Below are 27364 nucleotides of genomic sequence, written 5' to 3' on the forward strand. Positions count from 1 at the left end.
GGGGTTTCGCTCTCCCTCGGCCCGGCATGCGTGTTGGGGATCTGGCCGGCCCTCGGAATGTTGGGCCACGGGGCCGGAAGTCTGTGACATCGAGGTTCGGCGCGGTTGCAGGGTAGCTTGCTGGTCGGGAGGGCCCACGCCACGAGGCCGGTCTCACATTGATTATATTTTTTTGTCTCCTAACCTGTTAGATATGGTGATTTTCTACAATGCTATGTTTTCGCCTTTTAGCGATCATAATCCAGTTCTATTGGAACTAGCTCACAACTGTGGGTTCATAGGAAATGGTGGGGAAATACTAGGTTCTAATAACATGGTAACCCGTGATCAAGACAGGAGACTTAAGTGGACTAAAGTGCTACCTGCCTTATTTTTTAAAGATTTTTGTATGAATTCCAGGGATCACATAATAATGTGTAATGATCCTACTAACTCGGAGGTCGATATAGTGGGGGCTTTTGTTGGCATCTGTTCTCACATTGCTGCGGATCTGATTACTAAGTCCAATTGAAAGTTCAATCGAAAAAAGAAAAATGGTTCGATGAAGATTGTTCGCAGGCTCATCGTGCCTTAATCCTAGCCCTGAAAACTTCTCCACAAGATAGGCCCTTGATAGCGAGCTTAAGGAAACTTTATAAGTTAGCGATCCATAAGAGGAAGAAAGAGATTAAAGCAGAAACTTGGGACGCCCTCTTATCCGTTAATATTTTAAAGGATAGTGCCAAGTTTTGGTCGATTGTTAATACGCCTCTTTTTTCAGGATTGGATAACAATTGTCTAGATAATAATGTTACAGAAGCACAATGGTTGTCCCATTTTGAAGGGATTTATGGCTCGGACAATCCCCGTGATTCTTTCTCTAAAACTTTTCCCCAGCAAGGTATCCCTCCTTTCATTTTTAAAGTCATGGATATTGAAAAAGCTATAAAAAAAACCTCAAGCAACAAAGCGCCTGGCCCAGATCATGTCCCAGCTGACATCTATAAGCATAATCCCAGTTTTTGGGCAAACATCCTTGTTAATGTGTTTAATGCTGTGCCTTTGATCGGGCCTCCTACTTCATGGTGTCACTCAACTATTATTCCGGTCTTCAAAAAGGGTCAGCGATGTGAACCAAGGTGCTATAGACCTATATCCTTGATTGACTCGGTTGTTAAAATACTAGGGAAAGTTATATTAGATAAGATAACAGATTGGGCTGATGACAATAAAATAATAAGTAATCTTCAATACGGCTTCCGTAAAGGGCGAGGCACTATGGATCAATGCTTGAACCTCTTTATGCTAATAGGAAAATATACTATGGCGAAGGAGGGTTCGCTGAAGCTGGCTTTCATGGACCTGACTTCAGCGTTCGACCTGGTAAACAGGTCGAAACTGTGGACCATCTTGCTGGATATGGGTCTGGACCCAGCTTTGGTTCATTTTCTAGCAGACTACATCGTGACTTTACGGCTTCAATTAGGCTGTCCCAGGACGGTAGGTGCTCTAAATCTTTTAAATCCAGGAGAGGGGTACGACAGGGATGTATTATGGCGCCCCTGCTTTTCACGTTATATATTAATGCCCTAGACAAAACATTGGTTAAAGCAAGCCTGGATATTCCGCGTGTAGGTGATACTTTAATTCCAGTTCTCCTATACGCGGATGACGCGGTACTACTGGCCAGAACGGCAGTAGGTTTACAGCGCCTCTTAGACGCATTTGGAGCTTTTGTGTCGTCCCTGTATTTGGTTGTAAATATTGGCAAATCGCATATATTGTCCACAGGTCGTAAAGCTACAAAATCAAAATCTTTTTATTGTAACCGGGGACTAGTATCGTCTGTTCCCTCTTTTACTTATTTAGGGGTAGTTTTTGATGAAAGGAGTACATGGGCCCCACAGCAAAAATTGAAAAAGAATGCAGTAACTAGGTCTACCACAGCTGTTTTAGTCTTTGCCAAACGCCTAGGGGCTAGACCAATGGAGGCCATTATTAAAATATATAAAGCTAAGTGTCTGGCCATAGCAGGATATGGTTCTGCTATCTGGGGGTATAAACCCCAGCTACAACTACAGATAGCTGAAAATAGATTTTTGCGGAATCTCCTTTCAGTACCGCAATCTACCCCTCATTTTTCTTTACATCAGGAATTGGGGTTGGGTTTCCTATCTGACACTCTGAGCTTGGCGCCGTTACTTTGCTGGCTCAGAGTGTGGCTAAATCCAGAATTAACCTTGAACCAAGAGATACTGCGGGATTGTGTCAAGTTGGATAAAGTGAGCAACATTAAGTGGCTAATTTATGTTGAATCCATGCTTCTTAAATTAGGTCATCAGGATCTATATGATCATCCAGAAAACATTAGGAAGGATGATCTGAAATGGGTTAAAAATAATTTTCTAAGAATAATGATGGCAGAAAGGGAAGGGTATGAGCTGCAGAAACCTTTTGTTCGGGCTCATTCTCTAATAAAAACAACACTCTCAATAGAACCTTATCTGCTAATAGTTAATAAGCCATTTCATCGCTGGCTCCTGACTCGATTTCGACTTAATTTGATACATCTCTCCCTGGGGGACTTTGTGGGGTGGTCTAAACCGGAGGAAGCGGGATTATGTACTTGTGACAACTATTCTATTCAAGATACACCACATTTCTTACTGTTTTGTAAACATTATACTGCCATTCGGAAGAGGTTTTTGGTTCCCTTACTTCGTAAAAAGGGATTTTTACAGGCTAAACCTGCTTTACTTTATCTACAAATGTTAAATAACACATGGGAAATTTTTAATATTGCTTCCTTTTTAGTGGCCGCAGTCAGGTTGAAGGGGAGAACTATAGCTAGTTGAAATCTGGGAGGCCAATATTAGATGGATTATATAATGAATTTTGGCTCCTTGTGTATTTTTATATAGGTTTTAACTCATTCTGTTCATATTGATCAATGATTTAGATTAGTAGCTCTAAAAATGTGTTGTATTTGGATGAGTTGGTATTTCATTAGTAATCATGTTATTTGTATGCACTTTAGCCCTGATGGTGATGAAATAATTTTTATGGATTTTTCTATGATGAGTATAGTACTGTTAATTGTTGATTTTGTGTTTGTCTATTAATGTATTTGTTGTCTTGTACTTTTATGATTTTAATTAATCGATTAAAGTGGATTGAATTGAGTGTGGTTGTGTGTGTGTGGTTGTGTGTGTGCTTGTGTGTGGTTGTGTGTGTGGTTGTGTGTGTGGTTGTGTGTGTGGTTGTGTGTGTGTGGTTGTATGTGTGGTTGTGTGTGGTTGTGTGTGGTTGTGTGTGTGTGGTTGTGTGTGTGTGGTTGTGTGTGTGTGGTTGCGTATGTGGTTGTGTGTGTGTGTTTGTGGTTGTGTGTGTGTGGTTGTGCGTGTGCTTGTGTGTGTGGCTATCTGTGAGGTTGTGTGTGGTTGTGTGTGGTGCAGTTGTGGGTGTGTGTGGATGTGTGGTTGTGTGTGTGTGGTTGTGTGCGTGGTTGTGTGGTTTTGTGTGTGTGGTTGTGTGTGTGGTTGTGTGTGTGTGGTTGTGTGTGTGTGGTTGTGTGTGTGTGTGGATGTGTGTGTGTGGTTGTGTGTGTGTGTGGATGTGTGTGTGTGGTTGTGTGTGGTTGTGTGTGTGGTTGTGGTTGTGTGTGTGGTTGTGTGTGTGGTTGTGTATGTGGTTGTGTGTGTGGTTGTGTGTGTGTGGTTGTGAGTGTGGTTTTGTGGGTGTGGGTGTGTGTGTGGTTGTGTGTGTGGTTGGGTGTGGTTGTGTGTGTGTGGTTGGGTGTGTGTGGTTGTGTGTGTGGTTGTGGTTATGTGTGTGGTTGTGTGTGTGTGTGGTTGTGTGTGTGGTTGTGTATGGTTATGTGTGTGGTTGTGTGTTGTGTGTGGTTGTGGGTTTAGTTGTGGTTGTGTGGTTATTTGTGTGGTTGTGTGTGTGTGGTTGTGTGTGTTTATGTGTGTGGTTGTGTGTGGTTGTGTGTGTGGTTGTGTGTGTGGTTGTGTGTGGTTGTGTGTGTGGTTGTGGGTGTGGTTGTGTGTGTGGTTGTGTGTGTTTGTGTGTGTGGTTGTGTTTGGGGTTGTGTGTGTGTGGTTGTGTGTGTGGTTGTGTGGTTGTTGTGTGTGTGTGGTTGTGGGTGTGGGTGTGTGTGTGGTTGCATGTGTGGTTGTGGTTGTGTGTGTGGTTGTGTGTGTGGTTGTGTGTGTGGTTGGGTGTGGTTGGGTGTGTGTGTGGTTGTGGGTGTAGTTGTGGTTGTGTGTGTGTGGTTGTTTGTGTGGTTGTGTGTGTGTGGTTGTGTGTGTGGTTGTGTGTGTGTGGTTGTGTGTGTGTGTGTGTGTGTGTGTGTGTGTGTGTGGTTGTGGGTGTGGTTGTGTGTGCAGTTGTGTGTGTTTGTGTGTGTGGTTGTGTTTGGGGTTGTGTGTGTGTGGTTGTGTGTGTGGTTGTGTGGTTGTTATGTGTGTGTGGTTGTGGGTGTGTGTGTGGTTGTGTGTGGGTGTGGTTGTATGTGTGTGGTTTTGTGTGTGTGTGGTTGTGTGTGTGGTTGTGTGTCTGTGTGTGTGGTTGTGTGTGTGGTTGTGTGTGTGACAGTAATACTAAAAGCATCTCAAACTAAAGGAACACAAACATTGAGTTTGTGGAAAAAGAAAGCACGTTGTAAGTCAAACGGGCGCAGCAAAGCATTAACACAACAACAAAACAAACAACAAAACAAACAAGATCACTCAGCGAAGACTGAGTGCTGATAATGGATACACACAGCCCATCATCTTAAGAGTTCGATTGCAGCCAATGTGCACTCAAACCTGCCCCCTCCTTGTGAGTTGCCTCCCATATTTCATGAGTTGTAACTGCTGCAATCCACCATAGCGCTTTGAGATCTAAAGCGCTACATAGGTCTAATCGATTAACCAGTCGCCAACAAGCTGTGCTTTTAAAGAGAATGTGCCAAAAGTTTCCGGCTTCCTCATCATGTCCACATGAAAGCGCCAACGAAAGGACTCCCTGAATGGTGCAACAGACATGAAGCAGCCGCTGCGATCAGAAATAAACACTGTGAACGTTGTCCAGTTTCACAGTAACATTTCCTTAATGTTCTTTAAGTCACAAAACAGTAATACTAAAAGCATCTCAAAATAATGGAACACAAACATCGAGTTTGTGGAAAGAGAAAGCACATTGTAAGTCAAACGGCCGCAGCAATGTATTAACACAACAAAATTGTTCTTTGATGTTTCATGTTCTTTGAACGAGAACATCAAAGGGGCGCCGCGAAAGTGATCACGTGCGCTTAATGAGCATGACGAGGTTTGCCAGCCTCTGCTCCTAAGCGTGCGCCCACGCACATGCACTGTAGCTCTAGGCTGGCCATGGTAGCATTTTCTGAACCCTCACAAAAAGTCTCGCCAGAACAGCGCATGCGCTGGGTCAGGCGAGACCTAAAAAAGGGTCAGTTTTGAGTGGGAAAATGTGATGTATACATGTTGCATTTTGGGCCATTTCCTGCTGTGGGCACTAGGCCTACCCACACAAGCGAGGAACCAGTTTAATCAGGAGACTTGGGGGAATGCTGAGTGAATGGAAGTTTGTGGCACCCGGCAGACCTTTCCATCACAGAAATGTGAGTAAACTGTGCTTTTTTAAGTCACAATATAAGGTTTGCAAGAAATTCTGGGTAAACAAAACTTGGTGAGAGACAAGCAAGTCACCCCACCCTGGATTACCCTAGGTGTCTAGTTTTGAAAAAAGTACAGGGTTGCTGGATTTCCCTTGGTGCCGACTGAGTTAAGGGTCCAAAATCTACAGCTACCCACATTGGAAAAAGGTTTGGTTTTCAGTGGAAAAATGTGATGCGTGCACGTTGTGTTTTGGCCCATTTCCTGTCGCGGGCACTAGGCCTGCCCACAAAAGTGAGGGGCCAATTTTATCGGAAGACATGTGGGAGCATATAATAGTAGAACATTTGTTATTACCAATTGGATTTTGCTGCATTCGTCCCTTCCAAATGTAAGCTACTGTGTAACAAAGAAGATATTTTGAGAAATACCCCCTAAATCATTTGCTAGTATGTTTACCAACAAATTTAGAGATTAATTGCCACTGCCCCTAAACTCCATATCTTGTGCCCATTTCAGAAATACATAGGTATTTGTAATGCAGCCTGCATGGAGAAAGGGAAAAGTGTGCGAGAGGGCCGACCAAACAGTCACTGAGCACTAAGAAGGGGGCAAACCATTCCTCTCCTGCCCGACTCCGTGTGAGCAGAGCAGCCACGCCCACCCGCCTGCAAAGGAAGGAAATATAAAATGATAATAACTTTTAGTTATTATCATTTTATATTTCCTTTACACTGCTCAAAGCAGTGGGGCGATGCTCCTCCGCCAAAGCGGAGGAGCCGCCACTGGATCTACACATATGACCCCCTGCTAAATTCAGAATTGTGTCTACTTTTCAGAGATCTATAGCATTTGTGGATCACCCATGGTTTTCACACAGGTTTCCACTACAAACTGGAAGAAAGGTTGAGTGCACAAGTAATGGGAAATATGGGCTACCTCCACCAAAACTGTGGTAAAAAATTAGTTTTTTAAATTCAGCTCTGCATGTTACTGACAGCTGGGCAGATGATGACTTTACCACAGCAAATCATTTGTTGATGCCATTTTTAGGAAAAAGAACAGACACTTTTATCCAAAGTGCTTTGTTTTCCTATTTTTCCCCAAAACTCAAAATGTAGCTATATTTTGCCTATTTTCTTGGTAACCTCCAGGAGAATCCACAAACCATAAATACCTTTAGAATCCCCAGGACGCTGGAAAAAAGGATGCATATTTGGCGTGGATACCTTGTGTGAACAAAATGTTATGGAGCCCTAAGAGTGAACTACCCCAAGAAGCCAAAAAAGGACACAGCTGAGGGGGGAGAAGAAAGCCCCAGTGGTTACGTGGTTAAATGTGTCTTTAGTAATTCAAAGACAATAGTAATTTTTCTCTCCAACAATAAGAACCATATTTTCTTGTGATGTGTGTTACAAATAAAAACGGTTTCTAAACTTGTTCTGAGTACATATGCCTGCTAGGGAACACACACAGGCCTAATTATAATGTCGGTCGTAAAGCTTCCGACCGACATTGTAGGTTTAAAGTCCGACCGCCGTATTATGAAAGGACTCATAATCCCTTAAAGACGGAGTTTCCGGCATCGGGATTATGATGTCGGTTTCTAACAGCCAATCCATGGTGGCCTTTCTGACATGGATTGGCTGTCGGAAACTGACTTTGGGGGCCCCTAGTAGGGCCCCCTTCCTCACTGCCCTCCGCATTTGGCTCTGAACATCCCTGAACCGTGTGGCTGGTACCATGAGGTGCCTGCCTCACGGTGCAGGGATGTTTGGAAACATCCATTTTTCTATGGGAGCTTATGCTGCAAGCGTTTTCTGCCTGCCGCACAAGCTCCCATAGAAACATTGATGTTTCAGACTGCACTGTTTGCAGTTGCATCCAAATGATGCAGTGGGAACCGCCGACCTGAGGTCAGTCGGTTCCCATTCCGCAACGGTGGCGGGCGGACATGAGTCTGCCCAACACCGTAATCAGGGCCACATTGTTCTACTTGAAATATATTCAATGGGTTTAATATTTTTATTGTACATAAATAGCTGTACCATGTTGTCTTTTTCTTCTCCTTCTGTTTTTTTGAGGCATAAGCTTTCAATAAAAAAATAACAACCATCACACCAGGTTCATAAGTCCAGACCTAGTAGCTTTTTCCAATGCTTGTTTCTGTTAGTACAAGCTTAAAGTGATGATTATGGTTCTAGAGGGCATGTAGACTTCAGTATGTCGGAAGTGGCTTTTGTGAGCATGACACACAATCCCATGAGCCTCAGTGGCATGAGAAATGCTATTGTGAAATGGTGTCTTTAGACTTTGCTCAAATTTGCACCATCCTGCAAAAGGGTGCAAGGACCGAGGCATGAGTGTCAAAGTAGCCACGGTGGGGCCAAACAAGCAGGACTCTTAACAGTTTCAAAAAGGCCTGATGCAAGAGGCTTTTTACCAGACAACAGGCACTTTAGTACTAATTACTCAGGAACTTTGTAAGGGCAGTAGGAGGAGCAGCTCAAGCTAGGGGCTAATGTACTTGGGCTTGAACAGAAGCAATCAAGTTCCGTCTTCTTGGCCTGCAGCAAGAGTTGGTTGTGGCTTTGAAGAAGAGCTTGTGAGGAAACACACTGTTTAAAGACAATGTGAAAAAAATGGATAGGATTTCCAGACGAATGTGACAAAGTTCTGTAAGCCAAAAAGATTATGGGTAGGGTGAACCTCGAGATAAAAGAGATTAAAGTAGAAAAACTTGCAGATGGTGGGGATGATGGCAAGACATTCAGGAAATTAGTGAGGAGCACGCCAAGGGTAATGTGAACAGTGGTGGTGGACATAGTGGTAGCTAGTTACACTAAATTAAGTACAATGATGTACTTTAAATATTGCAGGATTTTAATAAGAAAGAGATAAGGAGGAAAATATACATTGGCACTAATACTGTCTTCTCTGCTTTGGGTTAAATTAAACAAAGTGCATTACAATGAAGATTTTGGTAAGTGATACATTGAAAGTTGTGTGTAACAGAGGTGGATGTAATGTGTTTTTAAAAACGAATCGGTTTTATTGATTTTAAAAAGCATAAAATGAAGGTACATTCAACAGTACAGGACGGTGGAGATACACCTTACCACACAAGGCCAACGAGTACATAACATGTAAGTCCAGGATATAAGTACAGTGGGACTAATCGTACACATGACAATTACTGTCGTATTCTTATAAGCAGCTGTCAAACTCTCATAACAAAAGGTTTGGCATGCAAACTGGGAAAAAGGGGCAGAATGTAGGAGGGGTTTGTTTAGGGGGGTACGGCAGGATTTGATTTATCCAAGGTATCTAAGGCAGGGAAAAGGCAGCAGCAGCGCAGGCGGGATCTACCAGCAAGGAACCAGTGGTGTAGTGTGAAGCACGTATGCAAAGGGTGGGGATGACTGTGGATAGTGGCAGCAGTGGAGCATTCTCTAGGCCTTTATGGAGGGAAGTCATCATTGCCAGTGAGTTGCACAAAGTCTGAGAAAAGAGTGGCCCGTTGGGGGGGGAATGGGTCTTTTGCACAGGCCTCGTACATCCTAGTAGCAGAGGGAGTCCTCTTCCGCCATGCCCCACTTTTGGACAGCTCCATACAAGCCCGCCTGGAGGGCGGCTGTCAGGGATGCCAATGCAAGGTTAGGGTAAGCTTGGCAAGGAGGATCGCAAGAAAGGCAAAACTGGGGCGTATTTTGTGGGGTTAGCAGCGTTTGAAAATACCAAGTGAGTATGGCTCCCCTGGGTGGATATCGGGGAGCTCAGTGGCTTGGTGTAAGAGATTGTGTACCTTATACCAGAATTGGTATAGGGCTGGGCAGGACCAAATCTTTTGTTGTAAATCTGCTCCAGGGGCATGGCATCTAGGACAGCTGGGGCCTGCTTGGGGGAAGAACCAGGGTATTTGGGTGCGTTGTGTAACATGAAGAGTTGCATGTTTTTAAAGTGTGAGTTACAGGACACCTAACGCGGGATCTTGAAGGCTATCTCCCACTCCTTACCATGTAGTACACGTCCAAACTCCTGCTCCCACCTACGCCATGAGTGTCTAGGGTAAACAAAGTTAACTCGCATATAGCTTTATACAGTCGGGTAATAAGATGACGGCAGGGACCCATCGCAATAGTCTGTTATACAGGGTGTGTGACGGGTTCTGTCACTTTGGCATTCCACAGGTTATGGTATGCGTGGGTAACTCAGCAGTGAAACAGGAATTACCCAGGGGGTAAATCATAATCTGCTACTAGCTGATCAAATGAGAAAAAGTGGCAGTTGAGGTAAAGGTCTCCTGCTGTGTGTATTGAGCGTTCTGTCCAGGGGGTTAGGTTGAGTCTTCTATAGGATCCGGGAAATTTAGGAAGACCAACCAGAGGCAGCGCAGAAGCACGCATCTGTGATTTGGGGGACATGCGGTGTATCTGTGTCCTGCAGGTGATGCCACAGCCACCTGTATTGGTGGCAAGGTTGGGAGTACTGTTCTAGGAAGTAGGAAGTGATGGCTTGCTGGGCATTACATCATGCCATCTGCGTTGCAGGTCTCCCCACTGTATCTCCCAGCAGTCCACCGTGATAGCCACTGCAATTGTGCCACAAGATAGTACGCCGCAAATGACGGGCCACCCAGCCTTCATAAGGTCCATCGGAGCTGTATTTTGCGAAGTGCCACTCGAAGTCGTTTGTTGCCCAAAATAAGATCCACCAACAAGGAGTGAAGTTCTTGGAAGAAGAAGCGGGGCAGCAACACTGGGAGGTTAGTAAAGTGATAAAGTAGGCAAGGCAGTATGATAATTTTTGCCAGGACAATTTTTCCTATCAGGGTGAGAGGTAAGAAGCGCCCGAAGTACATTTGCATCTTGATGCCCTGCAGTGCCAGCTGGAGGTTCCTATCAAATATGTCTAAGGGAGTGGGGTAGAGATGGACCCCTAAATAGCGAGTAGCTGCACCCTGCCAGCATAGGGGGGTAGTGCCCAGGTGTATGGATTGAGGTGGTTGGTCAGGGTGAAGGGAAAGTATTGCTGATTTGTCCCAATTGACCCAGAGTCCAGTGGATTTTGCAAACTCATTGAGTGTATCGCGAAGTGGAGTAAGGTCTGGAGTGATGTCTTTGGAATAGATGAGGAGATCATCAGTGTAGAGGGACACCGCGTGTGTCCTGTTATCCAATGGTATTCCCCAATCAATGCCCTTGCATCGTAAGCGGATGGCTAGGGGCTCCATCACAAGGGCGAAGAGCAGTGTGGAAAAGAGACAGCCCTTTCTGGTTCCCCTACTCACTGGAAACAAGGCACAGACAAGGTGCCCAGACGAACCCAGGAACTTTGATTGGTGTAAAGAAGTCAAGTGGATGCAAGAAGCTGGCGAGTGACGCCAACTTGGGTCAAGATCTGGAAAAGCTAACTCCACGTTAGTGAATCAAACGCCTTTTCCAAGTCTAATATCAGACAACAAATTTGCAGGTAACATCCTCTAACTCAGTGCTGCGCCCTGGGACAAATCCATTCTGGTCTCTATGGATGAGATCTAGGAGTATCCGGGCATAGCGGTCTACTATTATTTTGTCCAGTATCTTAGAATCTGCCCCCAGAATGGCAATAGGTCAATACCACGAGGGTTAGGTCAGGGTTCTACCGGGCTTCAGGAATGAAACCAGAAGGGACTCCCAGAGTGACGGCGGGAGTTCACCCACAGTCAGCACCTCTTTGTACATGTCGGTCAATTTGGGTGTGAGTTGTGAGGAAAAAGTACTGTAATATTCAAGTGGTAGGCCATCATGTTCTGAGGTTTTGTTACAAGATAAATCTCTGATTGCCTGTAGCACTTCTTCTTTGGTGATTATAGTGCCTAATGTGAGTTTAGTTGTCGTGGGGATGCGGGGTAGAAGGTCGTCCCTAAGAAAGGGGCAAGAGTGGTCTTCCACTTGGTCAGATGGGACCTGGTATAATGTGGAATAAAAGGTGTAAAAAAGGTGGAGTATGGCCTCTTGGGAGTACATAGGGGGTGCCAGAGGATGCGGCCAGTTCTGTAATGGGGGCTGGAGTGGTGTTCTGTCGCGAGAGCCAGCTAAAAATCAGCTAGGTGTGTCCCCCTCTCTGTGGACTTTGCTGCATGAGCTGTAAAATTAAAGCGACGGAGGCGCTCTAAGAGTTGCGCATAAGTTGTCTTCACTGCAGCTAACTGTGGGACTTTTCCTGAGTCCTGATCTGCTGCCTCACTTAATTGTGCAAGGTGTTTCTTGGCGGTTTGTATTTTGCTCTCTAGAGTCCTGCGCACCCCCACCACCTGTTGTTTACAAAAGCCCTGCATCACTGTTTTAAATGCATCCCATTCGACCGTCCTCGATGAGGTGGTGCCAAAGTTCTCCACAAAGTAGTGACAGATATGGTTGCCCTGCTCCTTCCTGTAAACAGGGTCCTCAAGGTAGCCGCATTGGAGACAGCAAGTGTGAACCGATGGTCTGGGGGACGCCCAACGAAGGTCTATGTAGTGGGCACCCTAGATAGTCAGAGCGATGTATGAGGGGAGCTAATGAAGCAGCGCACAAGAAGTGGTCAAGGCACACATGGAGTACAGGAGAGAATGAATAGAGTTTGTGTGTAGGATTATGGAGCCACCAGGTGTCCACCAGGGACCATTGTTGTAGCCAGCTGCTGAGGCATGCTGTCTGTGCATGAGGAGGGGAACCAGGGAGGGGGTAGGACCCATCAAGATGCAGATCTAGAGCAAAGTTGTAATCCTCACCAAGTATCCAGGGGAATGCAGTTTTATGGGTGGGAATAGAGAAGAGGGAGTCCCAGAAATCAGCTTGCCCTGAGTTAGGGGAGTAAATACTGCAAGAAGTAGGGGGCAGCCATCAAGGTACCCTTCTAGGAGAACAAAGCGGTTGTCAGCATCAATGGTGGAGTTGAGGACCTGGTAAGGGACTCCAGGTCTGACCCAGATTAGAGTGCCTCAAGCATATGGCGTGTCCACTTCAGCATCTGTGTAAGTGTTCTACCTCATCTTTTGTGGTGTGAGTCTCCTGTAAGAGGACCACATTTGCATGCTGTCTTTTAATGTAGGAGTATAACGTTTACTCAGTGGCGGCTCACACAGGTAACACTATGGGGCGGTAGGGCGGGGCGACGGGGGTAGTGGAGTGTGACATACGACGGCAAAGTATAGAGTAAAGAAATAAATAAAAGCACTTACTTTGCGCTCACAGCATCACCGAGTTGTCGATGCTGCGAATGTAAAGTAAGTGTTTTTATTAATTTATTTCCTTACCCTCCTCTTTCCCGTCGTACGTCACACTCCACTGCCCCCCCACCCAGCCTGGTCCTGCGTCACCGCCCCACAGCATTACCTGTGCGAGCCGCCACTGCTCGCACCTCTCACAGGCACTGCAGGCCTTGTACATTCAGTGTAAGTAGACGTAGTGTGTCCGGGGGAGACTGCATGTTAAATGTGTTAGATGGGGTTCACCGGGAAGGGGGGGAGCCTTTGCATTGTGCGCCGTTACCGTGATCCCACTCACGGTGCACGAGGGAGGGGTTGGTGTTGAGAATCCTTTGTTTCGTGGATGAAGTATAGGGATAGGGCAAACTAGGGATCAGATGCAACTGGGTAAGTAGAACACAGAGGGCCTACTGTAACTACGGTACACCCAAGCAACGTCATGTACATAACTCGAAGAAAGTGGGGGGGTGAGCAACTGTGAAGGTGTAGTGCCAAGTCACAAATGCCCTGATGGGTGAATTGTGAAGGACCGTGGGACCTGCTGTGACCAACAGGATGGGAAAGGGAGGATAGAGCATTCAACTTCAGGAAGAGTGCGCGTGATCTAAGCTGGGCATATAAGTTGTAGCATGCGTCCCCGAGGGCTCAATGCAAGAGGGCCTAACTGGGTCACTGAATCGGGGTCAAAAGGGCTTGGTTGGTGAAACAATGCTGTAGTCTCAATAGTAGTAAAATAGTGAGTAGAAGTCTGCATATGGGGTAAGGGGAAAAAAGCGAGGAAGAAAGGCAGTGTTGCGTTAACATAAGCATGTGACTTCAATACATATTAACAAAACATATCTATAGGCAAAACATTTATCACAGTCATATAGGAGTATTTGCTGTTTGGAACAGCATCTCAGAACATTTCAGGGAGCTGTGTTGAGAGTCATTAGAGAGGAGAGTGTTGTCATCGGTGGTGAAAAGTTGGGGGCCGTTTTCATCATCTGCAGTAGCGTTGGTAGGTGCTATATCTGCTCCCGCCCGCAGGGCACGTCACCTGTTTTCAATGATTTGTTCAAGATTTGCCACCATGGACTGTTTTTGGGTGCTCCAAGTGTAGGAGCAGTTGCACCTCTTTCATCTCGGTTTAGGCAAAGATTGAGAGGGTCTATTGTTGGCAGTTGCTGCGGGCCATACTGCCAGTCGCTCAGTCCCAAGCCTCCTTCGTGTCTGTGAAGGAAAGGGTGGTACCGTTCGCACTGATCTTCAAGCGAGCCACAAAGAGGAGTGAATATTGGGACCCCTGAGGTGCAGACTCCTAGGAAAGCTGCCCTTTGTTGCTGAACCGCTTCAGTATAATCAGGGAAAAGCATGATCACTTTATCCTCCACTCTAAGTGGTCCTGCATGGTGTGCCACCCTGAGGATGGCGTCTTGATCTTTAAAGTGAAGATGTTTTGCAAGCATTGGTCTTTGAGGAGATCCCAGGATGGAGCGGTGGGTAGGCACCCGATGTGCTCTCTCTATTGTAAAAAACAGGGGTGAATTCTGAGGCCAGAGTGAAGGACCTGAACCAGGTCTCTAGGTATTGGATTGAATCACGGCCTTCAATACACTCCGGCAGGCTCAATATACCCAGATTGCTCCTACAGGATCTGCTCTTGAGGTCATTAGCACTGTGTTCTAGTAGATGGACCCAGTCCTGCAGGTCCGGGACAATCCCCTGGGTGTCCATTACAATCGGGTGCAGGGTGGCTAGTTGTTTCCCCTGTTCGACACCTTGTCGGTAAGTTTGCGATTATCATTGCGAAGAAAGCTATAGTCAGTGGCTAGAGTACTGAACCGTGTCGCCATTGCAACCTGTGAGTTCTCTATGGTGGCAAGCACAGGGTCCACCGGATGAGAAGGGCCTCCTTGGAGGGTGCCAGGGACGGTACTTGGTGGAGGTTCCACCATTTGGGTCTGGATATGAGATGGCATGGCCGCTGTGGCCAACCTGAGTCTGTCAATGGCGTGCAACATTAAGGATGTTTGTTTCAGGGGCATGTGGGCTGGTGAAAGGGAAGGGATGGTCCTTGGTGTCATAGGTTCAAGATATATGTGGGGGGCCCCCAAGCACCACCGTCGCAAGGCAGACTAAGGGGATAGTGACGAGTCACTCTAATCCACACGGATATGAACGTTACAATGCGAGGCGATTAGGAGGCATGTCCTCAAGGAATGGCGAGCAACAGGTGGTAGAAAGGCAACTATTAAGGTCTCTTAGCCAAAACGAATATTCAGTCCTGTGTCTCATGGACAACTGGGGAGCCGGGGCCATAGAAACGGGAAAGAGCGCAAGAGCCAGGGAAGTGCAACAAGGAGCAGTGGGTGATGTGATGGGTTGGAGGGAGTCATGCAGAGTATGAGGTCCAGATGGGCCTGAGGTAGCAGCCCACAGGGCCTGGAGATCAGGCCCTTGATCAGAGGCTCAGGTAAATGGAATTAGGACTTTCCTCATGTCATTGGCATTGCAGTTTCAAGCGTAGTCTACAATTGGCCCCCCACTGAGTCTAGGCCGGCTTCAAGGCCCAGTTGATGTGGGAAAGTTTGCCCGGCCCCGTTGCGGGTCTAGATTATGATGCTGAAGCGGAGGGGCTCACTCAGGGTTCAGCAGTGAGGAAAACAAAGATAGGGCCTGTTGCCTGAATGGAGGAGTGTCATTAGTAGTGCGCAGATGTCCCAGGGATCATGCAGAACCAGCACTAGCAGGGAGGAGCCTCCTGTCTCGCATGCGTCCCAATCTGAACACCGAGGGCAGGGACTGGTGTGCTCTCGTTGGCAGGATTCAGTAGTTTCAAGGAGGCAGGCTGCTGACAGGAGTCGAGGGAGCAGGCTCAGGACGAGTGTATGCCGGTGGGCTCCAGGGATGTTGAACACCGCTCTCTTACAGAGGTTGGATTCTTCCCTCGCGCTTTCCGAAAGGAAACTCCGATGCGAGTGTCAGCGGGCACCAAGCAGCAGGGGAGGAGAGGCCCGTTAAGGGCCCTGCACATGGGCGCCGTTGCTGTGGCTCACCTGCAATCTATGGACCGCACTCAGGCCTCAGGGGGTCTCAAACTTTAGCCCACTTCTTCAGGATGCGGTCACTTAACGGAGGCTAAACAGAGTACTGTAAAGTGGGGTCGCAGCCGCCGGGCCGGCACCTCCCCTCCGCTCACGTCGCTGTTGCCTCAGCTCTGGCCCAAGCGGCCCTGTCCTGGGCTGGCCTCGTTACCCAAGGCACCACCTGTATCATCCTCGGGGGCCGCAACAGGACTACAGCGGGAGTCGCAATCGATGTCATGGGCCTCAGGCAGTGATGGGCATCCCCAGATGCCCGCCAAATGGGGTCCTATGGCTGGATAAATGTTGATGCGCAGGCTGTCTAATGGAGCTTCAGGAACTCACGTCTGCCATCTTGGCTGGCTTGGCCACGCCCCCGTGGATGTAATGTGTTGATACACGTTGATGAATAAAGAGAATACTGGAATTGTAAAGTGTAGAAGAGTATACTGAGATTTTTGAATAAGGTATTCCAATATGATTAAGTTGTTCTGTTGGACACTATTAAACCTGGCTATGTCTTTATAAAAGACTGAATGTGAAGGAGAGCTACTGGGTGCAGTATATGCATTTCTTGCAATTATTAATAGTGGTATGTGTTAAGGCGCATTTCTTGCAATTGAGTCTTACGACATTTTTACTAAACAATTATGATACCTGTAGCAGGACTCTAATTTAATTAACACAAAATAACAGAGACATAAGGATGTGATTTGATTTGAAGCTTATTGATATGTTCTAAGCATCAATGAATGCCAATGCATGTATTTATGAAAATAGTCTCATAACATGCAGTATTAATGACGTTCATTCATATGTTTTCAACCTTGATAAAGTGGCTTCCCATGACCCACTTGTTGGCTATTGGTTGTGGCTTGGATTGTTTGTTCCTCTGGACTGTTTGTGACTCATGTCTTGTTTTCCTAATAAATACAGAATTGATGAAACCCAGATGAAACTCAGAAGGCTCCATGAGTATTTTACTGTTGGCGATTAAGCAGTTAAAAGAAGAAACAAGAAAAAGAAGATATTCTAAAGTATATATGCAATAATGAATGTATATTTATAATTGTTCACTTTTAAATTGTCTCTCAAATTGTATATCAATTCTCATTAAATGTTTTTAAAATGTAGGGCAAATTGTGTTGGTGAGAGCATCTTATTAAAAGCATTGGACCTCGCCTCTTTAGCCCTATAATCGCTGTATATAGTGGCGGCATTGATAGTATCTATGGGTGATAAACAAGGTGAGGAAAGATGGTGGCTACCAAATAGTAGAAGCAACAGACAAAGTTCAGCCAGGAAGATTCAGCCCTCAGGGGTGAAGAAGGAGAGTAGATTAACAACTAGTCAGGGATATCACTCAGGGAAGACAGCCCTTGATTCTCAAATTCAATTTCACATCTTCAGATAAAGATATGGAAGTGGTTGGAGTCAAACCACTGAGAGAAGCCAATGAGGTCTGGCAGTGTCCTTAGCAGCCGGGAAAGCGTGGTGCAGCAACATCGGATCATGTTTTGAGTAAGAACGCACCTACTACCAGTAACGTAGAGACAGAAACAGAAGACAAAGGCGTGGCAGTTAATGGCACTATACCTGGGGCCAGAATTACCAATATTTGACGCAACGCTGTACAGCATTGCATCAAAGGGAGAGCGGGAAAAATGCACCATATCTACCAAAATACAATGCATTTTCCTCTCTCCACGAGCTGACACACTTTTGGCTGGTATGTGTCAATGGACACACCCTAGCACTATACTGCAACAGAGTGCATGTTCTCTAAAGTATAGGTTTTTTACATGTAGATCAAAACACTGCTAGGCTTAAAAGGGTCCAATCTGCATCATGCATTATTATGAAATGCCTAACGACTCATGATTCGATGGTCAAATCGAGAACCAACTTTCTTGTCTCATGTTTCTCCAAAAAAGGGGCACCAGCACTCAAAATGAGTTATTACTTGTTCTTTATGTTCCACACGCCTGGGGCTGGCGCGTTTTGTCTACTACGTAGCCCTGTTCACAATGACAAGCACCATTTTGTAGTCCCTTTGAATACCCAATCACCTTTTAGTGTAACATACTAGATATAAAAAAACATACTATTTCATTTATATATCCGACAATAGAGGGCATTTCTCATTCTTACAACATTGTTCAGAGAACGTGCATTGATTACGCTACATTAATTTATTAAAACAAATGTACACCTTTTCTACACAAAACTTATTTTTGATAAGAAACTGCAGAGAGGATCTGAAATATAAGATAGATAGATAGATAGATAGATAGATAGATAGATAGATAGATAGATAGATAGATAGATAGATAGATAGATAGATAGATAGATAGATAGATAGATAGATAGATAGATAGATAGATATCTTAGGAGGTAAATTGTAAATTCCAGGTATGTTTTGACGAGACAAATGCGCTTTGAAGCCTCCCTTTTAAAGTTCTTTTTCTTGAGAATATTAATCTGGTTTATTTTTTCTTAAAGATCACCATTATTTAACTTATTTCTATTGCCCTAGAAGCTGTCAACCACTGCAGTCCTCTTTACATCAGGCTGCCTCCGATACCTAAATCAATTTAACCATGTGACAAACTTTGCGTCAGTACTAATATTTCATCTTAAAGGGCCATTCAGTGACAATGTCATAGTATGCCTCAAATCCTAATCGGTGCAATGAAACAAGGCTATATTATTGAGGAGCGACTTATTTTAATTTTTTTGATAATCAAATTTATTGGCATTTATAACAAACAAAGCATACAAAGACAGCATTAGCTTATACACTGTATCAAAGTCCATTGACAGTAGACATCGGTACATCGGAACTAGATACAAGGACCACCAAGGGTCTACCTCATGGATATAGCACAACTGGGGAGAAACTCGCATAATAATCAGAACAACAAATTTAGCCACTTGCCCCACACCTTTTCGAACTTCTCGGGACATCCCCTAGCCTCGAAGAGGGGTTCCTCTTGGGCCGCACACCAATCCACCCCTCGCCGCCATTTACGCACAGTAGTAGGTTTGGCTTGGGACCAAGTCGCCGCAATGTCTTGTTCAGCCACCGCAATCGCAGTGCCCAAGAAGCGTTTGTCTGCTCTGGAGCCGGCAATTTTTAATGAGTTTTAGCCATGCGAGCCTGGATAAAGAGAACAGTTTTTGTTTCTTTTCAGTGGTTCCCCTTTAAGAAGGGTAAACCTTTTTTGCCTGCCCTGCATTGGTTACCCGATCTGCAATGTTATTTGATTGGTGTTCAAAACACATAGAGAGGATGTGGTCTCACGGCTAGACTGCCGACTTTGGAGCTAGGAAACCAAGGTTCGACCCTCAGGGTCGACTCCACATCCTATGATCCTGGGCAAATCACTTAAACTCCCCGTGCCTACCAAAAAAAAGGAATGTGTCCTTGTGTAACGTAACTGGTGCTCATGTGAAGCGCTCCAATACCTTCGGGTCGAGTTCACGCTATGTAAATCTGCACACAACTGTTGCTATCTACAGCAACTCAGTCCATTTTAATTGACCCCAGATCGTTTCAAATCTCCTGCTGGCTACTGCCTCGACCAATTTAGGTACAGCAATGTCTCAGATTGATTTGTCTCCCTTGCAGTTTAGATAAAACACGGTCTCAAAATGTTGCTTCTCTCTCACAGTGCGCTTTACCAATTGTCAATGGCCAGGATCGTCCTTTTTAGGTTAATATGCTCTTATCTCCACAGCTTTTGTAAAATGTCAGTATAAAAGTGTCAGCAAAAACTAACAGTAGTACATTATGAATGTAAATGTTTTCATTTTTGATTTACATATAGGCTATACTCCACATTTTTGGCAGGGCTCATGAAAATGTTTTCAATTTATGTCAGCACCAGTTACCTTCAAGAGCTAGCATGGCAATTTGTTGTCTCTAGCACGCCACACTATGGTTGATGGTTACTTGCTGTCACACGCTGAGCAAATGTAGGATAACTTTTATGCATGTACATGTCCCAGTGGTGTAGTACTCAGGATATGAGGGACCACAAGGAACTGATGCTCGAGAATGCACCATACGCCATGTTGGTGAACTTCTACTTTGAAGACTGTATTGGGGAGAGGAGTTAGCCTAAAGGCTAGGGCGGTGGACCTCGAATCTGGGGAGCTGGGTTCGAGTCTCAGCAACAACGCTGAACATCCTGTGGTTCTGGGCAAATCACTTAATCTCCCCGTACCTAACAAAAATGAATGTGTCCTCATGTAACGCAACTGGTGCTATGTAATACTGGGCAAATCACTTAATCTACCCGTGCCTAACAAATATGAATGTGTCCTCATGTAATGCAACCGGTGCTATGTAATTCTGGGCAAATCACTTAATCTCCCCGTGCCTAACAAAAATGAATGTGTCCTCATGTAATGCAACTGGTGCTATGTAATTCTAGGCAAATCACTTAATCTTCCTGTGACTAACAAAAATGAATGTGTCCTCATGTAACGCAACTGGTGCTATCCAAAGCGCTCCGATACCTTCGGGTGAAGTTCGCACTATATAAAACTCCGTAAAAAAAAAAACATAACGAAGAAGGCTTGCTGAGGTGATTAATACTAGAGAAATTCTCAATCAGTTGGTCAGTGGAATGTCTTTTATACAAACTTGACTTTCATAGACACTTCTAGGATAGTTTGTTGTACTTCAACACCACAAGGTTGTGGGAGACACCTAGTGTTGGATGCTCAGGATGCAACGCTATCTTCATTTCAGCTCACCTGCTTCTTGAGTCCAGTTTGGTTGTGTTCACACATAACAGTAACATGTAGAAAAAGGAAACTGTGTATGCTGTTGTATATAAACACAGTTGCTCCTCCAAACACTGCTCGCCATGACAGCATCACGCACCTTTTTTTAAAGAGCAAAATAGATTGAAACTTACATTGCAGTGTGTTTTTAGGTCTCGGCTAGGCAGCGCATGCGCTGTCTCGTCGAGAGATGCTGTATACACTATAGTGGGGGAAGCTCCACCCACTTTCCGCCCATCTTTGTGATTAGCTTTATTCATAAACTCTGCACTCTGATTGGTGTTTGGCTTTTTAGTCCCACCTCCTGACGCCTGTGTCGTCATTTTGCTCCTTCCGAGGCTATTGGCCTCTTTACTCAAACACTATTTTCTGTCCTTTGTCCTCCCCGCCGCACAGTCACGCAATTTGTCACTTTTAGCAACACCATCACCCCCCTGCATTCGTGCCTTCTTAAACTACCGCACTCCTAGTTGTAATACAATACGTCTCGCGTAAATGCGAGTCATATTGCATTGCAAATGCTTGTTTGAAAGTAGTGCGCAGTCATTTAGAGGCAGACCCCGGCACCGGCAAAGAACACTCGGTTGCTCCGGAAGTAATTTTTTGCATGGAGCCTGAGTCAGCAATCTAGCGCTGCTCTTAGTTTATTGTTCTTTCTCCCTCTCCCGCCGTCCATGCCTCCGTCCTGCTCTGATGTGGTGCCCCCGCAGCAGGCCGGCAGGACCACCCCCGCCTCTCGTGGACACCCCAAGACCCGCAGCATTAATGGAAGACAGGCGGCGCCAGCAGGGGACGCGATGGCAACATGAGAGGGCTTGTGTCGCGGCGACCGTGTTATGGAGTTAAACCGTGAGTTATTCCTCGCTATTTCCACTCTGTATGGGTATGCGGGGCCAGGCATGTGATCGCCGCTCGCGGCAGTCCCAGCGCTTCTGTTCTGTGTGAGGTAGCGCATTGTTTGAGGCACTTAAAGGGCACATATACGCGCGAAGTTACTTAGGAACCCCACAGTACAGAAAAAAAGTACACAAGGATGGTATATTAAACGAAGTTTGAGGAAGTAATAGTGGCTAGTTGCGAACCAGGAGACATGTGTTCCATTGTGAGTTCCAGTTCAATAGACCAACTGTGTGATCTTGGTCAGGTCATCAGGTCGTGCTCTGGCTTTAGGTCTTGTCTTTCAGGTGCTTCTAGATTAAAGTTGTGTACAGACCAGCCTATTAAAATGGCTCTGCATGGTTAGCTTTCAGGGTGCTGGGACCTGTTTGAACCCTGTCTGCCTTGTTTCGCCCAGAGCTCTCTCTCCTCTGGTACATCTAGAACTGACAGACCATGAAAGGATGCTCTTTCTCCTGTGATGGGCAGGGCACCCAGGAAGCAGCCCCACTCTGCGGCATTACACACAGTTGAATCACTGCTCACACACAGTAATCCGGAACACTAAGGGGGTTTGTGGGAGGGCGGGTTTGATAAACAGGCGAGGAAGCTTAATATATTTCCCAAAATCACGTTGTTTATTGTCAGAGATGGATTTTTGACTTTGTGCAGAGTCTATATCTTCCTGTTCTTCTCCCGATTCCCTCTGGGTGGAACTGGACAGGGCTTCCAAGGTAGATATTCCGGGCTCCTCCTTGGTCTTGATGGTGTGTCCCCGGAGACTCATAGAATAGGAGAGAAAAGGGAGCCGTCAGGTATTCGGTTTTAGTAGGTATTTCAATTGCTTTCCATCACCACACCGATAAGTGATTAAAGGTCGGTATAGGGGTGTGCTCTGGGATATACTTAGAATATGGTGATTCCAAAATAAAAGGGAGGGGAAAGAAACGGCTAACAGGTTGGAGTCGGTATATATGCCGACGAAAGAAAAACAAAGGAATGAAAGTATAGTGCACTCTGCTGGTACGGGTGCCTAGCAATGTCACATTCAAAGGGAAAACCCAAAACAGAACGTTTCCCTGGACAAAGTCCTTTACTCATCTATCCCAGCCCTTCGGCCGATACACCTCCCTCCTCCTGCTCACCCTCCCCCTTTTCCCCTGACACGTGAGGACTCACCCGCTCCGCCGCAACTCTCCAGAGTTGCGGCCGCTCTCCAGCCTCCTCCGGTGGGCACCACCACTCCTCGGTCCACTGGTCGTTAGGATCCTCGTCTTCTTCCCAGTAGTCCTCAGTCTCCACGTCTTCCTGGGTCTCCGCGTCGTTCTCGCCGGGTCTTCCGTACTCTCTACTCTCCTTGCCTCGACCTGCTTCACCGCAATTGGTTACCACCTCCTCCTTCCTGGTTCGCCCTCCTTTCATTGGGACAGGAGAATCCCTTCCGGGTTCATCTCCGCCCTCTTCCGGTTTCTTTCCGTCGTCTCTCTGTGAAGAGACAGCATAGGGACCTGTTGGTTGTTGTCTCGATTCAGACTTCCAGTCCCAGGATGCCTTCTGTTGACCCAGGACGCCGGAGTGTTCTGTCCAGGGTGACCCGAAGGTAAGCCCGGCGTCATCCTCCTCACAGGGTTGTTTTATGGTACATACACTACAAACGGGGGGATGTCCCCTTTGCCCTTTTTAGAGCGTATACTTTGGTGTATAGCCAAAATAGGACTGTGGATACATTTGCCAATTTTTGGCAGATGTCTCAAATCCGCCAGACTCTTAATAACCCCTTAAATTATTATAAATCAGGAACAAATAAAAGCACAAAGGGGTACTGTGACAAAAGAAATGTGAACACTGTGGTGCAAGAAATTTCATCGGATGTAGCCCCTCCGGATGTAGCCTCTCCTTCCAAAATGGATGGATTTTACATTATCAGCCAACTCAGAATGATGCCACCTATCTTTGATTTAAGTTGAATTTGGAAACCACCAGCTCATGTACTGAAAATAAAAAGTCCAAGGTAGGCTTAGAAAGGGCCTGACTAAGGATATTGATTCTTCTAGAGGTCTTTAAAGCCTCTTGGTGTTCTTGTCCTTCCAAAAGGTGGGTCCTGTCCTTGCCTTAACGGTCTTAAACACAAGTGTCTATGGCCCAGCTGAATCTGGTGGCTGAGGATTTGGGTGTATGTGTGGTGGCCAATAGTGGCTGGCCTCTGGTGCCCCATTTCCAGGAAGGAGCTGGTTTTGAAAGGTATCCATGTGTGAGCCGATGGCCAGTGGCTTAGTATTAAACATTTGAAGTGGGTTGCCCTTTCCCTCTACATATGTTTCGTGGGATGTGTTTAATCAGTTTTTCATGAGGACAGTGGTGAAAATACACCAGAGAGCATTGGTACCTCCTGTGGATGCTGGAGAAGGAGATTGCAGCCACGGGCACTGATAGGGGTTCATCAGCTGGGTTTCTGTCATTGGTTTTGGGCTGGTTGGGGAGGGAGAGTGGGTGTCGGGTGCTGAAGCAGGTTTTTTCTGCATCTCTTAGGCTGAAGTGGCCAAAACTGGTTGTAGTGGTCACGTGTTACATTTCAGCGGTACGTTTCAGTGGAAGAGGGAATGGGAGTGGCGAAGCAGTGTGGCCAAGTAGATGCAGCTTTCAGGTGATGATAACTCAGTACCAGGACGTCTGCCTTAGTAGAACCCTTGGGCACATGGTCATCCCATGAGACAACCAAGACAGCACTCCACCCTCCTGCCACCACGCACCACTTCTTGTCGGACAAAAGGAGATGAGCATGGCACTGATTTATTTCTGAATATTTTAGGAGGATATTTTTCTATTTACACCTTTGATATGACCTGACACCTCTGACTTGGTCGCTCTCAGTCTCAAACGATGCTTCATTAATTAGTCATGTATGTTGTGTACTTTTCAAGTTAGTTTATTGACAGCCAGTAATTTTTAAATCAGACAGCTTCAAATTCAGAAACTGAAACACCAGGGACTTCTCTAGGGGTGGTGCTTGGGGTGTGACACCCCCTCTAATAAATAAAACCTGATATAGGTAGTTGGTTCCAGAGGCCCCCAGTCAGGCTAACAGTGACTGTGGGAGGTTTCCACTGTCTTTAGCAGCCCTCACAGCACAGACACACACCTCCACTATGCTTTGCAGCGCTTGTGTACACCGCCTCTCATCTTTACTCCCACACGGAGCACGGGCAGGAATAAACAAAGGACTGGGTGGCTCTTACGTGGCGTGGAGAAGGCTTTTAACATTTAAGTCTATTTTCATCTATCCTGTTCTAAAGAAATTACAGTTTATTTTTCATGAGGCTCTTTGGGGGCTCATAGAAAATGACACAAAAATTTGATGTGATAGAAGTGAGAAGTGTAGGGTAGTAACCGTGGTCAGCTGGCAGCGCTAAGATTTTCAGGAATTGATGGGGTGTGGGACAGAAGTGTGCATCCCTCCTCCTATTTTTGTTTTGTACGGGAGAAGTAGGTAATGGAGTTAGACTTTGAAAAAAAATACACACATACACATTCACACACCCTACCCACACACACATACACACACCCTACCCCCCACACACATAAATACACACACACACACACACACTCACACATTCACCCACACACACACATTCCCACACCCCACCACAGACAAACACACCCTACACACACACACACACACACACTCGCATATACTTGCACCCAAAGGTAAGCCTTTTCTTCAAAAAACTACAGCCAAATGTTGGAAATCGCTATTTTTTTTATTTTGGGAGAGCAAAGCGGTGGCCTTAAATACTTGATAAACTTGATAATTGCACACAGACTTCTGCATTCTACTTCCCAATGATATCTTTATATCATACACCCTCTCCTCATGTTCTGTGGTTGGTAAAGTGTAAAATATGTCAAAAACTACTTTTTAAGCAGCTTTGGAAGTGCTTTATTGATTGAGGTTATTGATCGCGTTGAACCACTGCCGATCTTGTGCCTGCTGCTTGGTTTGGAGTTTATCACTGCTATCCTCCTAGCTCTGCAGTCACTGCTGTGATTACTCTGTTGCTTCTCATACTACTGACACCAATGTTATGTTACTGCTCTTACTACTTTTTTACGAATTATACTGTTACTACTAATGTACTAATGCTGCTGTCACAAAGCTACTCACGCCCCTATTACTGCTCTCCTGCTGCTATTCTGTTCTTCTCCTTTATTACTGTTACTGCTATCCTGTTAACAGCTAATACTGCTGTGAGTGCCTACTGCTGTCTTTGCTATTCCTGACACTTCTGTTACTGCTGTCCTACTCACACTTCTGTTACTGTTGTACTCCTCACACTACTATCACTGCTGTTTTACTAACACTACTATCAATGCTCTCTTGCTAACTTTTATCACTGCTCTCCTGGTAACTTTACTGCTATCACTACTCTATTGCTCATGCTTACTGCTTTGCTAGTAAAACTGCTGCATTACTATTCTGCTACTTCTGAAGTCATTGCTAACATGCTAACTTATTCATCTGATACTAAACACAGTATATTAATATATTTATAATAGCAAGTACACCACTAACATTAATATGTCGAGACCAATAGGCATTGCCAATGCTTGTTATGCATTGATACTGGTTGGTGCTTCCTAGCCTTGATGTGAATGACCCACCCACGCAGGATGCCTAGAAAGATGGGTATTTGGTAGGACTAACATCTCTCATTTCAAGCTGAATTGGTGGGTCATCAATCAATCAAAGCAGATGTGGCATTTTTTATAGATGTGTTTATTACTGAGGATTGGAATAGGAGGTAGAGCCTTGCTTCAGGGAGATAATCTATAAAGGAGTACAGCTGACACGTTTCGCTCTGAAATTTAGTGCCAGAAGCTTTCTCAAGGCAGTTAGATGAATTTGTTGTTTAGAAGTCAGATACATTAAGGTAGAGTTTCAGGACTTAGTGGTGGATTTACAGTTTGACAGATACGAGACCTCCGCCATAGAAGCACTGGTGTCTGTGCAAAGTGTGCAGTGAAGTCTAAGCGCTCTAACTAGTGTAGATGGGATATTCACTGCTTGGGTAATGTCTCACATCTGCCAAACTCTAAAACAGTTTGTTAGGTATTTTGGTTCAAATAGGGGCTGTTTGTCCCAATACATTAGGTCTTGGAAATTTGCCAACGTAAGTCAGGGATCCAGAGTTTATGTTGGATAATGCATTTTAAAACAAAGCACGTAACTAAAGGTTTACAGCCTTTTAATAAAAGGAATGCATATATTGTCTAAATATTTTCTACGAATGCCTTATGAGTTCAAGAAGATCTTTTCTGATTTCGAGCAATGGAAGGTTGGAGTCCTGGAGGTGTGGAGCTTCTCTTTCAAGATCAATGGCTCCCTAAATATCAGTCTATTTCCAATGACAGAACAGGGGAATTGGTATTGTTTTCAATCAGCAGCAAAAAAGTAATTGTGATCATTTTTTACTTAGCATTCTTGCTGCTTTCATTCGTACTGTGCCTAGAAGGGGAGAAGCTGAAACTTTATATTTTATCTTCCTGGTCCTGTTAAAAAAAGTGTGAAAATGAAATTGAAAAGATTTTTCTAAAACCTAGAGGCAAAAAAAACATATTTGGTTTGGGCTAAAACGTCGATAAAAATTTTAAGAAAATGCCAAACATTTTTTGCAAGTATATTTGTCACCGCACGTTTCTAGGGTTTAAAATCTATGCAAGCTAAAAGGAATGCATTTATTCTGAGGATGATAATAAAACCACTGAATTTGAGTTCCCATTGCAAGTTTCAGAGAGGG

At 45.3% G+C, this 27364-nt stretch overlaps 1 protein-coding gene across 1 annotated transcript in view; it reads right to left on the reverse strand.

The window, feature by feature from the left end:
* The window catches only part of MYO3B (myosin IIIB), a 2253613-nt gene that overhangs the window by 2030087 nt on the left and 196162 nt on the right, over window positions 1-27364 (reverse strand). The window lies entirely within an intron of this gene.

The sequence above is a fragment of the Triturus cristatus genome, chromosome 3_1, assembly GCF_964204655.1.
Source record: "Triturus cristatus chromosome 3_1, aTriCri1.1, whole genome shotgun sequence".
In the NCBI taxonomy this organism is placed as follows: Eukaryota; Metazoa; Chordata; class Amphibia; order Caudata; family Salamandridae; genus Triturus; species Triturus cristatus.